Genomic DNA, 12,158 nt, shown 5'->3' on the forward strand with positions numbered 1-12,158 from the left:
TATTGGGCGTGAGGGGCGGGTACAAGAGGGAGATAGGGATATTGGGCGTGAGGGGCGGGTACTAGAGGGAGATAGGGATATTGGGCGTGAGGGGCGGGTACTAGAGGGAGATAGGGATATTGGGCGTGAGGGGCGGGTACTAGAGGGAGATAGGGATATTGGGCGTGATGGGCGGGTACTAGAGGGAGATAGGGATATTGGGCGTGGGAGGGTGAGAGAACCAGGAGCAGGGCCGGTACACGGGTAAAATGCGCCCGAGGCGAAACTTTATATTTGCGCCCCAGTTGTATAATAAATAATAGGATAAATAAAATAATAAACAGTGGCGTAGCTATCGGGGCTGCAGGGGGCGCCACCGCACCCAGCGCGACGCAAAATACAAATAAAAGGGCTCCAAAATACTGGATAAAAAAAAAGAAAAATAATTAAAAAAAAAAAGATAAATAAATTTAAAAAAATAATAAGAGGAAAAAATAATAATGATTATTAATGCGCCCCTAGGACCTCTGCGCGCTAGGCGACCGCCTAATGGACGGCCGGCCCTGCGAGATATGCGGGAGGAAAAGGGGTGAATGGGATAGATATGCAGGGGGATGGGGGAGCAGGTGAGTTATACACAGGGGCACAAGGGCCCCATCACCCGCCTCTCTATATACTGAGTGTGCCCCTGTGTATAACAACGCTGATCTGTGCTGCTCCATCTGATCTCACTGCGCAGTGATCCAGGGACCCTCCGATCGCCATTTAATGGGGTCAGGAAGGAATTTTTTTCCCCCATTGCACAGCAGGGGTTATGTTTCGCCTTCCTCTGGATCACAGCAACAAACTGCCCTTTGTGCATGAATCATCAGTGAGATCTTTATACACCCTGCATTGGTCTTCACCCCTTTGCTGCCGGAGGGGCCTGCAGTGCATTGCTCTGCGTGTTACTATATCGCTCTGCAATGTGCTGCAGACCCCTACCAGCAGAGAGATTCATTATTTCAATAAAATACTCTCTTTAATCCAACCTATGTGTAGTGTCTTTTCTATCCGTTGTATCTATTGCCAACAGCTCAGTGATTCTCACCCAGGACGCTGCACTAGTGTCACGCTGCCAAGCCCGGGTGTGAAGGAGGTTTATAGGGTCACATATACACTTCTGCTAACACACAAGTGCAAACAGGAAGCCCCTCTGGTCTGTCATATCTTTTATTACACAAAACGGTATCTAAAAAGGTAAAAAGAACATACATGGGATTCTGCTACAAATATCTCTAATTGCAAACCAATTAACAAATCATTTAGATTGGAGTCGAGTCAAAATTGAAGAGGAGTCAAATATAGGGTAATGGCATACAAATATCCCCAGAAAAGTAGGCTGAACATACTCCTTAGTCCAGGGGTGCACAAACTTTTTAACCTGCGCCCCCTCCTGACTGCTTACCTCCCGGCTCGCACCCCCCTCCTCCTCGGCTCCGGCGTCAAATGACGTCACGGTGCCATGTGACATCACGTTGCCATGGCAACACGACGTCACGTGACCCCACGGCATCATCTGATGCCGGTTGCCATGGCAACGCGTCACCAAAGGTCAGGTAGGAGAAGCTGCAGAGGCATCGCGCAGACGGCATTTCATTTAAATGCCTTGGGGGAGAGAGCGGGACCTCTGTAGCCACCACGCCCCCCCTGAAAATCCTCCGGCCCCACTTTGCACACCCTGCCTTAGTCCATATGCATAAAAGGGTGAGCGGAACTGTACGTTCTAATTGTTAAAAACAAAAATAATTACATTTTAATAGTAAAGGAGAACGCTGAAAAACGTGATAATTATATACAGTGATAACAAAATGTCATTAAAATCCCCAGAGCTGAGAAGGCTGGTCGGGAAAATGCAGGGTAGGAGCCGGAGGCCTCAATATAAATACCCCTAGCAAGCAGATTGCTGTATGAGCCACGGGAGGCCATCGGCATTAGGCAAGGTGTATGCAGCGGCTGGGAACAATAATGTCCCTATAATTATCTGTTTAAGGGCCAGATGGAGTATCTATGGGGTAGGAGTGATTGACCCATACAGGTACACCCAAATAGATATATGCACAGTCAGTAGTATATGCTGGTAAATATACAGAGCATCAGAATGCACTGAAAGGCACAATAACCATGGAAGGTATATACAGTATAAACACAGCCCCAATACAGCCGTGTCTCCCAGTGGCTCTAAACTTCCAATCTCTGTCTCGCTCGTGAGCGTCACCGGCGTGACGTCACTACACCCCAACGCGCGTTTTGCGTGACGAGTCACGCTTCTTCCGGGGGGAGGAGTCACGTATAGCTGCTTCAGTGTATCAGATATACCCTGTAGCATGGGTGGAGCTAGAGAAGTCAGCCAATAGAAAGGTGTCCGGCGGAATAGAAGTCGTCACGGACACCCAAAGGTAAACAAGGTTTGGAGGGCACTGTCATATATGGTCAGTATATAAAGGAGTATAGTAACCTGTCAGGGGAGTGATCCAGAGCTTCCCTTATACTGTAGCTCAAATACCGCCGGGAGGCACCAAAATCAAAAGAGAAGAGACCAGCAGACATAGGTCTCTGGTGTTACATGGATATAGGCACGCGTTCATTAGGAGGCAGCAAAGGCAAACTATCAAAGAGTATCTCTCTCTCATGAATAGTTGCATGCCCTCTATCGTTGGCCAGGATGAATATGCACCAAGATGTAGAGGGGCCAGAAATATAGGTGGCTACCTAGATGGCTGATGTTACAATAATGACTGGTCATAAATAGCCACATGCAGCCCCACAGCTAACTTTCAGATAAAATATATTATAAATGTTGGCGAAGAGAGCTCGATTTTGTGCGGCGACTGCAGAAGAGGAGAAGGGTGACAGAAGGGTAGCAGAGTCGGATGGGGGCGAAACAGACTAGTGGGAAGAGTTGGAGTGATGTAGGTTTACATGACAGAGACCAGCCAAATTCATGATCGTCACTTATTTTTGAGTAAACACATACCTATACTTAAGGGGGCATCGCAATCATTTACAGTTAAACAAATTAAAACGATACACAGTACAATTGTTTTGTTAGACAGGAAAAGCGAGAAGGAAGAGGTAAGTCTTACTCTGAGCCCCAAACAGTGGTAAAGTAGATATACACCAGAGTTCCAGACCTCTGAAGCTGCACACATGAAGCCTCACCCACCCATCATAGGGTGCAGTACCCTTGGCACGGAGAGGCGGAACCCCCTGAGAACCTGAGAAGACCCAGTATCCCTCCGGGGCTTCAAAAGAGACAGCAGATAGGCAGGCCCTGACCTTGCAAGGTTTTAAAGGCCCTTACGGCCAACATGAAGCGAACCCGGTTGACCAGTGGAAGCCGGTACAGATCACGTAAGGGGAGAGTGATATGCTCAAAGCGAGACATTCTGCTGAAACTGTAGGTGATGCAGGTTTACATTACGATGAACACCCACAGATCAATCTTAATGACCCGGAGACTTAATGTGACTATGTATTTGTAGCGCACAGAGTGTAACTGAAAGAAATCACACAAGATCCCTTTCACAGCTGCACTCACTCTGTGCCCAGGACAAGCTTGAAAACGAGAGGTAACTCTTTATGTATTACTTCCTGGTAAAACATTTTATACATAAATAAACTTGGACAGCCATGAATGACAACGTTAGGTAGAAGATAGGAGGATTTTGAGTTGAGCAACAGAGATGCAATATTGTCTGTATACACACACACACAATATATAGCTACTGTATATTCTAGCACCTAAATAGTGAACACAGAATTAGAGTGTGTGGCTATACGTGTGTCTAAGTCTGGAGTGAGGAAGCGCCCAGAATAGGGGGCTACAATAAGCTCCTAAACGTCAGTATTACCCAAGCTGCTCTTGGAATAGCACGGCTGTAAAATACTAGCCTAATGTGCTACTGGAAGGAATTGCACCCAAGAGTGATGAAGGGTGGAGCCCAATGCACCTAGGGGGGCCCGATATCATTCGATTCATTCCTACAATAAAATCACTACATGAGTTGACCCCACGGGATGCTGGTGGGTTTTCAGATAGGACAGGAAGGATAAGTCCAAAAGTGAATGACCTCCCTCTCCGGACACTCACCTGGTCCTATATGAGGCTCGGCTTCCTGCAGTACTACCTGCCCTGTTCCTGTGATGTGAGGGGAATAGGGACTTGTGCAAGGAATCCTGGGCCTGCAGGAGTACAGGGGAAAGCTATGATACTCTGAGCCCAAGAACTTACAATCTACTGAGTTGTCATCTCAAAGACTACTGAAGGACAAGAAAAATCTATAATACTTTAATAAAACTAGTGTACAATCTACTTCGAGACTATAATCCTCGGGGCCTGCAGAAAAACTCTAACCCAAAGAGGGTACAATCTACTTCTGACAATGACTCCCTCCCCCTGCAGTCACATTGCAGACGTACCTTCTGTGTGATGACATGAGGCTTCCTGCAGTACTGGCCGTCCTGTCCTGGGGATGACAAGGAACAGGATCTGTATCGTAGGGAGGAATAACACTGGTTATCATTGGGGTTGTCTCTGTAATAAAGGTGTAATCCCCCAGAATCAATGATCTAAACACATCATATGGGAGAGCAGCCAATTACATGTACGTCCCAAAATGTATCCCAAATTATCTCCATGTCTGACCAAGTGATATTGTCCATCTCAACTTCTGTTATATTGCTGGCTAGATCTCTTGAGATGAGTATATACTGTAGTCCAATTTGAGTGTATTGGCCGTGAGGGGCCACGTAGTAAGAATAGCCTCTAGACGTAGGTTCATCATTCTCCAAAAGTCTATCAGGGCATTGTCAATGAAATTATTTTTCAGGACCTTGGAGTTTTTTACCTCTGTGTGGTGTTCTTTGCGGAGGGTTCTTGTCCTACAGTGGCGGCCGCCTTTAATCTCCTGCGGCCGTTTCCCCATGCAGCATGTTTTCAGACGTTTTCGGCGCCGCGGGCGCTTTCAATGTTAAGCGTCATTAGTGCTGTCTGGGAAATGCGGCTGACGCGCGGCCAAATCCGTGAGAAACGGAAAACATCCCCGAATTTTTTCGGAGATGTAGAGGGTTAAAAGGGGCCACGGCTGTATCTCTAGTATTATCTAGTATGGGTTTAATCCCCACCAATTATCAAATGACCTTTCCTGTATTGCGTGATGGTGTGAAAAACGTCATTCAAATATTTGTCCTGGTTCTCATTTGGAGCATATAAGCTAACTATAGTCAGAACTTCCATGCCTATTTTACCTGTGACGATAACTATTCTGCCTGATTTGTCTCTGTTTAGCTGTAATGTATCAACGAGTTGTTGTGAACAAAACAGGCACTCCTGCTTTTTTGTTTTGCGCTGGTGAATGAAAAAAGTAGGAGAAAGATTTGTCCTTCAATCATGTTACATCCTCTCTATTTAAGTGTGTTTCTTGTATTATAAAGATGTCTCCTTGCCTAGACTTAAAGTTTCTCATCATTCTCCTTTTTGTAGCCGAATTCAGCTCTTTCACATTCAGTGACACAATTTTGAGGCTGCTAACCATTAATTTGTCTGGGGTCTTTTTTGAACTAATTCTCGTGTTTTTATCTCGTTAGTCTTGTTGGTCTCCCGCAGCTTCGTGGGTGGAAAAAGTTGGTGTCGCCTCGCTCACTGGGTTTAGAACAGTGGGAATGGGTAGACGGGTAAAAATGAAAATAATAAAGAGAAAAAAAAGAAGGGTTTTATCTTGGGTTGAAGCTCATGTTCATCTCGGGCCTGTGACTCTGCTTGTGGGGTAATTGTGGTATGCAGAGTCTAATATATGTATATATATTATGTATATGTTCGGGGTGCACTGTGGTACCCGAGATCATTTGTCTGTACATCGCACGATCTTGTCACTACATTCCCAGCGTGTGCCATTTACGTCGTACGTCTTACATCCTGAAAAAATGTCCTTATCCTGTGACTACTATATAAAAACATTGAGTTAACTTGAGCATCTTAAACATATTATACCTGTTTTTTTTTATATATATATAAAAGGTAAGTAATACTTTGGTTTTAACTTGCATTCTATAAAAAAAACAAACTCTGTCTTGTACCATTCTTTATTTTTATGGGACTTGAGTCTCCACCTGGAAGTTTTACAAAAGCCATAGGATTTTTGTAGAGCGCTCTTACTCCCTCAAGGAAGGGACCCCTGAACCCGAATGTAATCATGGTTTGGTCCAGGTTTTGGTCCCACCTTATCCTGTCGAATGCTTTTTCAGCATCCAAACACAAAAGGAATGCTTTTGCACCCACCAGGTGCACGTGGTCGACAATGTTGATTATTTTACGGGTGTTATCTGAGGCTTGTCTGCCTGAGACAAATCCCACCTGGTCTTTGTGCATCAAGCTCGGTAGAATCGGATTAAGCCTGTTCGCTAGAATTTTACTATAAATTTTTAGGTCCGAATTTAGAAGAGAGATAGGCCTATAGCTGCCCCATTGAAGCGGATCTCTTCCCTCTTTTAATATTATTGCCAGGTTGGCCGAGGACATGGACGAGGGAACATCCTCTCCTCCCATAAAGGAATCAAAAACCTCTAGTAGGTGCGGAGCCAGCACTGCCTTAAATTTCTTATAATATTGATTTGAAAAAACGTCCGGTCCCGGGGTCGTATTTGTTTTTAGTTGTTTTATTACTTCAAATAGTTCGGTAGTTGTTATTTTCTCATTTAGTTTACGGACGGTTTCTTCCCACTTTCCCCACTCCTTTTCGCGCTATCGATTGAACCTCTGGCGGCAACAATTAGACGAGACCGGGATATAAAAGGGGTTGTCATTGGGGAAAGAGAACACAAAATCTCCCTGTTCGCTGATGATATCTTGTCGCTGGTCTCCCCCATGACAACCTTACCCAATCTCCAGTCCCAATTAGAAAAATTTGGTTGGATCTCGGGGTACAAAACCAACAGCGATAAATCAGAAGCCCTGAACCTATCCCTTTTAGCCCACGAAGCAAAACTCTTACAAACAAACTTTAGCTATAAGTGGAGCTCCACGAAGATAAAATACTTGGGGGTCAAAATAACCAACTCCAACTCAGCACTATTTGATTGTAACTCCCCCCCACCCCTATTTGCTGAACTTAAAAAAGACCTCCAGAGATGGAACAAATATCATATTTCGTGGCTCGGTAGTGTGGCGTCTGTTAAGATGAACATCCTGCCCAGACTTCTATATTTCTTCCAGACTCTCCCAGTCTGCATATCGTTGGCAGACCTCAAAGACATCCAAAATAGAATCTTCCAATTTATATGGAGAGAGAAAAGACCACGAGTGGGCAGATCGGTAATGTTGGCGCCAAAGGAGTGTGGAGGCCTGGATGTACCAGATATAATCAAGTACTACCATGCGGCCCACCTAAAACAAGCAGTGACATGGAATAATAATCCAGCGTCTAGTTGCTGGTTGGAAATTGAGGCCTCCTAAGTCTCTCCCCTCTCACACAGGGCAATCCTTTGGTCTAGAGGGGGCGGAGAGATAATAACGGGCGGGACGGGCCTGGGAGCCATAAGATGCATGTGGAAGATATGGTCTAAAAGTAAAGATAGACATGGTCTGACATCCTCCCTCTCCATACTGACTCCAATTTTTGATAACCCGGATTTTCCCCCGGGCTGCGACCCTAGGGATTTCAAACTATTCAAAGAGTCTAATCTAAAAACAGCTTCATATCTTTTGAACAACTGGCATACTTTATTGCATCGGAAATGGCGACTGCCCAGCAGAGGAGCACCATGTGCGATTACAGCAGAAGTGAAAAGACACAGAACTCGCTAAGAGCAGCGTCCACACATCGGGGTCATCTCTCCACCTTTACTATACACACTTGCACAGCCGATTCTGTATATCTTAATTCTAATACAGACCCAGACTTCCCAGCAGTCCTGATGTTGCAGGGACACTTTCATTTCTTAATGTCCCTGTAAAATGCAGTTAAGGGCCGTGACTCCCAGACAGGCAGAAAGCTGCAGTGATACCCAGGGGGAGGTGGAGAGACCTCTGATCGCTTCCTCCTCTCCTGCAGCATCTCCTCCAGTGTATCATCCCGTACAGGAGCCACAGCTTGGGGGGGAAAGGACCCATCCTATAATGCAGAGGAAGGATAGCAGTGCCTGTCCTACCCCTCTTCGTCACATAGGATTAGGGCTATGTTATTGAGTGAGGGGTTGTATGCTTGTATTAGTAGGGACAGGTAAGGCCGGAGCCAGGGGGGTTTCTCCTGCCTCTGTCCTCCCTGTCTCTTGACCCTTCCTGTAGCCGGACATACAGGATATTGGGAAGAGAAGGGGAAATAAAACTAAGAGGTGCCGAGAGGAGAAGGCCGTGTCATATCTATTCTTATTAAAGTTATATCACGTTTTGTGCCTTGATCATTCATTTAATTAACACAAAGAAAATATGAAACAGAGGCAGTTCCAGGTGCAAACTGTCATATATTCCCTTTATAATAACGCACAAAGCAGCTCCTCCCCTAACTAGGGTGGCCAGATTTTGAAAATGAAAAACCGGGACACAAAAAAAATTATTAATACAACAAATGACATTGCTAAAAATGAATATTATAATGATATTTATCTAATAGTGTCACCATTGATGCTGTATTATTCATTTTACCTCTTCCCATTCTCTCTCTACATTCTCCCCCAGCAGGGCCGCCAACAGAAATCATGCCTCCCCCACCCCCAAAAAAAAAATCTACTCGCCCAACCAAATAGAATAAATTCCTAGTAAGAACTAATAACAGGATTCGTTTTTTACATAACAGTTAATTTATTGTATAACACTTATACTGTACTACAATTAGTCCTTGTAACATAGTTGTGTGTGTGTGTGTGTGTGTGCGTGCGTGCGTGCGCCAGATGACCTCACTAATCGGGAAAAAAAGTCAGATGTGGATAACTTCTGAACCCATTAACCAGTGTCAGGATGCCCTCTCTTCACAATTTCTAAAGCAGCAATCCCGCCTGGGATCTTACCTGATCCGCAGTCCCTCAAGTTACTATACTGGAGGGGAGGTGTTCCCCACCTGTCTTCTGAGGTCTCACGTGTGAAACTTGAGAGTCAAATCTGGAAGAAAGCAGTATAAGTTATTTCGGTGTAGGTATACGGCAGTTGAGATAAGACAGAGAAAGTGAGTGACAGAGAGAACGTGAGAGTAGAGAGTGAGAGACAGAGTAGAGAGTGAGAGAGAGGGACAGAGAGAGAGAGGGACAGAGAGACAGGGAGAGAGAGAGAGGGACAGAGAGAGGGTGGGGGGGACAGAGAGTAAGAGAGAGACAGAGAGGGACATAGAGAGATAAAGGGACAAAGAGAGAGAGAGAGGGACAGAGAGAGAGAGAGAGGGACAGAGAGAGCAAGAGAGGGACAGAGAGAGAGAGAGAGACAGAGAGAGAGAGATGGACAGAGGCAGACAGAGAGAGAGAGAGGGACAGAGAGGGGGGGAGAGAGAGACAGAGAGGAAGAGGGAGACAGAGAGAGAGGGGGACAGAGAGAGAGAGAGGGACAGAGAGAGAGAGAGAGAGAGGGACAGAGAGAGATGGAGGGAATGAAGGACAGAGAGAGAGAGAGAGAGAGGGACAGAGAGAGAGAGGGACAGAGAGAGATGGAGGGAGAGAGGGACAGAGAGAGAGAGAGAGGGACAGAGAGAGAGAGGGACAGAGAGAGAGAGAGGGACACAGAGAGAGAGAGAGGGACAGAGAGAGAGAGGGGCAGAGAGAGAGAGAGACAGACAGAGAGAGAGAGGGACAGAGAGAGGTACGGAGAGAGAGAGAGGGACAGAGAGATAGAGAGGGACAGTGAGAGAGAGAGGGGGACAGAGAGAGAGAGAGGGGAACACAGAGAGAGAGAGAGAGAGAGAGAGAGAGATGGACAGAGACAGACAGAGAGAGAGAGAGAGAGAGAGAGAGAGAGGGGGGGAAGAGAGAGCGGGACAGAGAGAGAGAGAGATAGGGACAGAGAGAGAGAGATGAAAATATTCAACAGCATCATCACACCCATCCTTCTGTATGGCAGCGAGGTGTGGGGCCCTGTAACATTCCCAGACTCCAAAAAATGGGATACCAGCCCAACAGAAATACTGCATCTGGAATTCTGCAAACACCTTCTCCAAGTACACAGGAATACATCAAACAATGCATGTCGGGCTGAGCTGGGCCGCTTTCCTCTACTGCTCACTGTACAGAAGAGAGCACTGACATTCTGGGCTCACCTAAACAAGAGCCATCCACAGTCTTACTGCTACAGAGCAATGCAAAGCCAGGACCTCCTCACTAAACCCTGTGCCATCAAACAACTTGTCCTCTCACTCCAAGGACAAAACCCCACACAGATCAACAACCTGCCGAAAAAAGAAATCAATTCACTCTCCAACGAAATGAAGAAGCAGAATGTGACAATGTGGGAAAATGATATCCAACGCTCAAAGAAGCTGGAAACCTACCAAAGCCTAAAGAGAGAATACCCTCTGGCACCCTACCTACTGAAGGTAAAAGACCCAAAACAGAGACAGACCCTGGGCCAGTACAGAATAAGTGCCCACAGCCTAGAAATAGAAACAGGCAGACACAGACAGAACTGGAAGCCCCGGGAGATGAGACTGTGCCAGCGATGTGAGCTAGGAGAGGTGTGTGAGAGACACAGGCAGACACAGACAGAACTGGAAGCCCCAGGAGATGAGACTGTGCCAGCGATGTGAGCTAGGAGAGGTAGAAGATGAAACTCACTTCCTGTTGCGTTGCACACAATACTCTGAAGTGAGGAGTGCCCACCTAGAGAAACTCACTGCTGTTATCCAGAACTTTAATAATACAGAGGAGAACCAAAAAATAGCGATCCTCCTGGGAGAAGATGAAACCCCCGCAGAACTGGCTGCACACTATATCAGCACCTGCCACAAGCTGAGAGACGTCCACTAACCCCCACATCCCTGTGGGAAACTGTTACCCATATACCCTGCAATCATTATACCCTACACTCTAGTATTCGTGTAATTATTATCCCCCACCCCCTATTATTCACGCTTTGGCAATACTGAAATGACCTTTCGTCATGCCAATAAAGCTGGTTTGATTTGATTTGAGAGAGAGACACACAGAGGGAGAGAGAGATAGATAGATAGAGAGAGAGAGAGAGAGAGAGAGAGAGAGAGAGAGAGAGAGAGAGAGAGAGAGAGAGAGAGAGAGAGAGAGAGAGAGAGAGAGAGAGAGATGGACACAGAGAGAGAGAGAGATGGACAGAGCGAGAGAGAGGGACAGAGAGAAAGAGGGACAGAGAGAGAGAGGGACAGAGAGAGAGATAGGGGGACAGAGAGAGAGAGACAGAGAGAGGGACAGAGAGAGAGGGGCAGAGAGAGAGAGAGGGGGGGTAGAGAGAAAGAGAGAGAGAGGGGAGACAGAGAGAGAGGGACAGAGAGAGAGAGGGGAGAGAGAGAGGGACAGAGAGAGGGACAGAGAGAGAGAGAGGGATATCTATAGAGAGAGAGACAGAGAGAGAGTAGAGAGTGAGAGACCGAGAGAGAGACAGAGAGAGAGAGAGGGACAGAGAGAGAGGGACAGAGAGAGAGAGAGAGAGAGAGAGAGAGAGAGAGAGAGAGAGAGAGAGAGAGAGAGAGGAGAGAGAGAGAGAGAGAGAGAGAGAGAGAAAGAGAGAGTAGAGAGTGAGAGACAGAGAGAAGAGAGAGGGACAGAGAGACAGGTACAGAGAGAGAGGGACAAAGAGAGAGAGAAAGAGAGAGGAGGGGGGGACAGAGAGAAGGAGAGAGAGGGGGGGCAGAGAGGGACAGTGAGAGAAAGAGAGAGAGAGAGAGACACAGGGGGGACACAGAGAGAGAAAGGGACAGAGAGAGAGAGACAGAGAGAGAGAGTAGAGAGATAGAGAGAGAGAGAGAGAGAGAGAGAGAGAGAGAGAGAGAGAGAGAGAGAGAGAGAGAGAGAGAGAGAGTAGAGAGTGAGAGACAGAGAGTAGAGAGATAGGGACAGAGAGAGAGGTGGGGACAGAGAGAGGGAGAGACAGAGAGAGGGGGCAGAGAGAGAGAGGGACAGAGAGAGAGGGACAGTGAGAGAGAGGGACAGTGAGAGAGAGGGACAGTGAGAGAGAGGGACAGTGAGAGAGAGAG

At 46.6% G+C, this 12,158-nt stretch overlaps 1 long non-coding RNA gene across 1 annotated transcript in view; it reads right to left on the reverse strand.

The window, feature by feature from the left end:
* Nucleotides 1-5,267: 5,267 nt before the first annotated feature.
* Nucleotides 5,268-12,158, reverse strand: part of LOC142485748 (uncharacterized) — a 64,430-nt gene continuing 57,539 nt past the window's right edge. The window contains exon 3 of the long non-coding RNA XR_012798695.1: nt 5,268-5,368. This is a non-coding gene — a long non-coding RNA (uncharacterized LOC142485748). The remainder of the gene's footprint in view (nt 5,369-12,158) is intronic.

This window comes from Ascaphus truei, unplaced genomic scaffold (genome assembly GCF_040206685.1).
Source record: "Ascaphus truei isolate aAscTru1 unplaced genomic scaffold, aAscTru1.hap1 HAP1_SCAFFOLD_631, whole genome shotgun sequence".
In the NCBI taxonomy this organism is placed as follows: Eukaryota; Metazoa; Chordata; class Amphibia; order Anura; family Ascaphidae; genus Ascaphus; species Ascaphus truei.